Source organism: Rhamphochromis sp. 'chilingali' (genome assembly GCF_963969265.1).
Source record: "Rhamphochromis sp. 'chilingali' genome assembly, chromosome: 19".
Lineage (NCBI taxonomy): Eukaryota > Metazoa > Chordata > Actinopteri > Cichliformes > Cichlidae > Rhamphochromis > Rhamphochromis sp. 'chilingali'.
Window position 1 is genome coordinate 34,710,647 of NC_137946.1, and position 6,036 is coordinate 34,716,682.

Here is a 6,036-nt window from a genome sequence, read left to right on the forward strand (position 1 = left end):
GTCAAATCTTCTTCATGTGCTGAGTTCTTCCGCCGGTGCTCATGTACAGCAGGCTGCAGAGGGCAAGGGGAGGACAGGGGGAGGGCCGGGGGAGGGCCTCCAGTCCGTTGTGTTAACTCACATTATTCCCACGTGATTTACAGGAAACTGAGCCATGGCTATACTGGGCTCATGAGCTATGGATAAACTGTGGGGGAAATAAACAGCTCCACCCAGCTCTGTTATCAACTCTGAGGACATGGTGATTAAGCCTTATCTGAACATGAAACCTGCTCCTCAGACATGAGTCCTGCAGTTAAACTGTCTCTGACAGAAGACAAAGAGCAAGACTCGTCGGGGCTGGCGCTGCGGTCTGAAGGCCTGTGATACAGCTGACGTTATGTAACCTGCATACATTAGTCAGACACACTGCATACAGTTCACAGGGTCAACGTCACTCAGATAACACGGGTTTATATATACTGTAATGGCCCTGGTTTACCTGACACAGCCCTCTGCCCAGCGTTCCTGCTCAGTCGTGGACCCTGAGTTTAAACACCAGGCAGGAGGAGAGCACGCTCTCCACTGAGGAGGGGAGAAGGTCAGCAGCAGCTCCTGGTCCAGGTTCTTCTTCCTCAGGACACGGAGGAGGTGCAGCTGCTGGGCCTTCTTTACCAGGGTGATGGTGGTGTGGGTCCAGGTGAGGTTGGTGGAGTATTTGGAAAATGGGAAATGCTGCTCTGGCTAAACTACTATTTGTGTTGAGACATGGCAAATAAACATATGTATGAGCTAATGTAAATACTATATCTGTCATGAATCGCTGTGTGGCAGGCAGGAGTTGGACCCAAAATGCAGGCACGAGGTTTAAACTAGTGATGTGTCCTGTGTGTCGAAGCTTCGAATCGCGCGTCGGGTAATCGCGGGGGCGTTTTTCTGAAGCGCGTATCGACGCTTGCGTTGATTACGTATGCAGTGACGTTCGAGGCCTCGCGGGCAGTCCGTACCACGTGACTGATTCGGGAACTGGTTCACTGGTTCGCGCCAGATTCGAAATAAAATGGGCAGCAAAACACAGCTGATTCCCCCATGAGCACTGTTATAAAGTCACAAGCACATTCACATCACAACTCCCTCCCTTTTTGTTTCCATGTACATTCCTGTGTTAAGCTGCCAATTTATTATACACAAACATTAATTAAATTAATATAATATAAAATTAGTATAATATTAAATATAACTAATATTTAGAGTTCAGTTATTGGTGTCATGAACAATAGAAATTCCTTTATTCATTCAACTTGAAGTGCCACACACTAGTTTGTGTCATTATTGAGATGTACATAAGCATGATTACGCAGTTACACAATCATCCCAAAAACTGTGTACTGATAGTTTCCACTTTCTCTTTTGTATCAGACATACTGAGACAATATTCGGGATAAATAACCATGAAAAACAATTTATTTATTCAGTTTAACGGTTTACACATCATTATAATCATTGAGCCCGTTTCACTTGAATTGTCCACTTGATGGCGCAGTAGAGCAAATGAATCATCACAATGCTTCGAACCATGAGTCGACCAGTTGGATGGGAAGCTTCAGTTCATCATGAGGCTTCATCTCACCATCACTAGTTTAAACACAAAGAACTCAGCTTTATTCGCTGGCAGGAGAAAGTCATACGAAGCAAACTAAACTGGAAACTCACAAACTAAACCCACAGAGAGACACAGGGAGACCCACACAGCATGAGGGACGACGCGACACTGACTCAGAGAAACACAGGGCTTAAATACACTGGGAAGTAACGAGGGGAATGAGACACAGGAGGGCACAGCTGGGAGACATCAGGACTGACGAGACAAGCAAAGCAGGACACATTCTCATAGGACACGGACCTTCAAAGTAAAACAGGAAGGATCACACAGAGACGCGAACATGACACAGTGGAGACAGGAACTAAGAAACACAGAGACATAAACCATAAGGCAGAGGTCTAAGAACCGAAAGACACAGACGGGAACTCAAACATGCAGCGGCTTGCAAAAGTATTCGGCCCCTTGAACTTTCCCACATTTTGTCACATTACAGCCACAAACATGAATCAGTTTTATTGGACTTCCAGGTGAAGGACCAACACAAAGTGGTGTACACGTGAGAAGTGGAACGAAAATCAGACATGACTCCAAACTTGTTTTACAAATAAATAACTGCAAAGTAGGATGTGCGTAATTATTCAGCCCCCTGAGTCAATACTTTGTAGAACCACTTTTTGCTGCAGTTCCAGCTGCCAGTCTTTTAGGGTCTGTCTCTACCAGCTTTGCACATCTACAGACTGAAATCTTTGCCCATTCTTCTTTGAAACAGCTCCAGCTCAGTCAGATTAGATGGACAGCGTTAGTGAACAGCAGTTTTCAGATCTTGCCACAGATTCTCAAGTTCAAATTTTATTTTATTCGCCACATGCAGTGGAATGAACCCGCCCCCCGACCCTACACACACAGACATCACATGGGGATACAAGTCAGAGAACGGTTGCATTACAGAAAAACACTGAAATGTACACTACAATGGGAAAGTACAAGAGGAAAAAAGAGACCTCTGCTCATGCTGGGCTACAGGAGGACAGCATGAGAACAGGAAACAAAAAAAACTCCTCTGCACAGGAAGCACATAAACGTCCACAGCACAACATTGTAGAGCACGTGACCAGCAACAGGGTTGGGTAGGGGATAAGGAGTAATCCCAGGCACCACAGCAGCCATCCTGCCACTGCGCCGACTCACCAGCGCGGGCCCAGACCCGCCTCGTGTTCCCAGGAGGCAACAAGCATCGAAGGCGTTGGAAGGAGAGGGGGATGTGTGAGTGCTTATCAGTGTAAGTGTATGTGTGTGCGTGTCCATAGTTCAGCTGAGACAGTGTCCTTCACCCTATCAGGCTAAGTAAACAGTCTACCAGCCAACCCAGGTGTCCTTGCATGGGATGGGAAGAATAGTCATCACACAGTCGTTATCAGGGAGTTTTGTTCGGCTCCAGCCTTGAGCCCATGCAGCTGGCGCCGTGGTGTCATGTTGATGTTGATTCTCGATTGGATTTAGATCTGGACTTTGACTGGGCCGTTCTAACACATGGATATGTTTGGTTTTAAACCATCCCATTGTTGCCCTGGATTCATGTTTAGGGTCGTTGTCCTGCTGGAAGGTGAAGCTCCGCCCCAGTCTCAAGTCTTTTGCAGACTCCAAGAGGTTTTCTTCCAAGATTGCCCTGTATTTGGCTCCATCCATCGTCCCATCAACTCTGACCAGCTTCCCTGTCCCTGCTGAAGAGAAGCCCCCCCAGAGCATGATGCTGCCACCACCATATCTGACAGTGGGGATGGTGTGTTCAGAGTGATGAGCAGTGTTAGTTTTCCACACATAGCGTTTGCATGTTGGTCTCATCTGACCAGAGCAGCTTCTTCCACATGTTTGCTGTGTCCCCACATGGCTTGTGGCAAACTGCAAACAGGACTTCTTATGGTTTTCTGTTAACAATGCTTTCTTCTTGCCACTCTTCCATAAAGGCCAACTTTGTGCAGTGCACGACTAATAGTTGTCCTATGGACAGATTCCCCACCTGAGCTGTAGAGCTCTGCAGCTCGTCCAGGTTCACCATGGGCCTCTTGGCTGCGTTTCTGATCAGCGCTCTCCTTGTTCGGCCTGAGTTTAGGTGGACGGCCTTGTCTTGGTAGGTTTACAGTTGTGCCATACTCCTTCCATTTCTAAATGATGGCTTGAACAGTGCTGCGTGGGATGTTCAAGGCTTGTGAAATCTTTTTGTAGCCTAAGCCTGCTTTAAATTTCTCAGTAACTTTATCCCTGACCTGTCTGCTGTGTTCTTTGGACTTCATGGTGTTGTTACTCCCAATATTCTCTTAGACAACCTCTGAGGCCGTCACAGAGCAGCTGTATTGGTACTGACATTAGATTACACACAGGTGCACTCTAATTAGTCATTACCACTCATCAGGCAACGTCTATGTGCAACTGACTGCACTCAGACCAAAGGGGCTGAATAATTACGCACACCCCACTTTGCAGTTATTTATTTGTAAAAGATGTTTGAATCATGTCTGATTTTCGTTCCACTTCTCACGTGTGCACCACTTTGTGTTGGTCTGTCACCTGGAAGTCCAATAAAACTGATTCATGTTGCTGGCTGTAATGTGACAAAATGTGGGAAAGTTCAAGGGGGCCGAATACTTTTGCATCTACTGTAGTTTGTCGGTTTAACAGTTTCTGCCTGTCACTGCTCCCCGTCTGTTTTCTTCCCTGGTTCTTCCTGACCTTGTACTTTGTCCTCACGTTCCCTCTTCCCTCTCTCCCTCTTTGGACTGACAATCATACACAAATAGGTTGTATTCAATTAAATGAAAAAATGACATTAATATGAAAAAAACCTGTTAAGGGCTGGGCCATATCATACCATTCACAGTAATACCGGTATAATGTTGGGCAACGATAAGAAAGTAAAATATGTCGATAGAATATGGGTAAAACGCATATGCCAGTGCCTTTGTTTTCATACACACATGGTAGAAAAAGCAGATCGTTGAATGAAACGGATGAACCTGAACTGGTTTGTAAAGATGCTGCAGCTTCAGTGGTGTGGAACTGGTTTAGCTTTCGTCTGTCAGATACACAACAAAGCACTGATTTTTGTAGAACACATGGAAGCGTGCCAAATAACCTGGGCCTGCACGGCGTCAATGCATTATTGATTTTACTACAGAGCAGGACGGATTGTAGGGCAGCAAACATCGTCAGAAAAGACGTTTCCCACACTGCAGGTTACCTGGTGTAATGTTTTCAGCTAAAAAGAAACACGGCTTGACTCCTACCAACTGTATAAAGAGTAACTGAAGGTTAAATGCAGCCAACATGTCCTTTTTTAAGCCACCATCGCTCTGGCAGAAAGGGCGCCAGAGCAGGGGACAGGCGAGCTGGAACAAACCATTTTTTGGAGGGGGGGTATCTATACTTTTGTTGTTAAAATGTCACGTCTCAACCAAGTTTATTTTTAGTAGTGTGTCACACAAACAGCAAATACTGTCAAAAAAGTAAGAAATCTTTGGAGTGCTTTGATTGTGGGTTAAAAACGCCCCTGCTGTCCATCATCCTCGCAGGGTCCAAGCATGCTTTTTTTTTTTTTAATTCTTACCCCGCCCTCCCTTTTCAATGGCTCTGCACCCCCACTGGAGGTCACGCTCCCCACTTTGTGAACCACTGTGTTAGTGTACAGGATGTGCATGACCACCCTACAGTGCTGCGTTACTGGAGGGGAGGGGGGTAGAAATGCACTAAACACAAAGTCGAGTTCCAGTTGACCCGGGTTTCTGGCCTCATATTACACACGGACACTGTAACGGTGTGTTCACAAACTGCATGTCCTCGTTGCTTTCACTGTTTCCAGGATCGTCACGCTGGTTTCTAACAAGCATCAAACATTAAACCCAGGCTGCATGTTTCACTGTGGTTAGACTGTGTGCCTCTCACCATCACAGGGCTTCGTTCTTCCTGCAGATGACATTTACACTGAACAGCGTAGGGACCTGATCCAGGAGTTTCCTTTACAGCTGATCAGAGGTGGACCAATCAGGTCTGAGTATGTTTACCCTGAGCTGATGCTCACATAGCAGGATTCACTGCTAGTGATGGTCAGCCTCATGAAGCTTTTTCCATCCAGATGGTTCACAAAGGTTCATTGTGTGATGCTTCGTGTGCACACAACCCGCCTGCTGGTCAAAGCTTTCATTGCATTGTCATAGTGCACCTCTCTGCATGTAGTCATGAGTTATTACGCATTTCTGGCTCTCTCCTCACCCGTCGCCTGGTGACGCTGGAAGTTTCTTCCTGTTAAAGAGTTTTTCCTTCCGACTGTCACAAGTGCTTGCTCATGGGGGGGTCTGTTTGTTGGGGGTTCTCTGTCATAATGTAGGGTCTTTGAACGGGAATGGTCAATTATTTAAATTCAATGAAGTCGATCTATTATTATTTAATTACAAAATAAAACA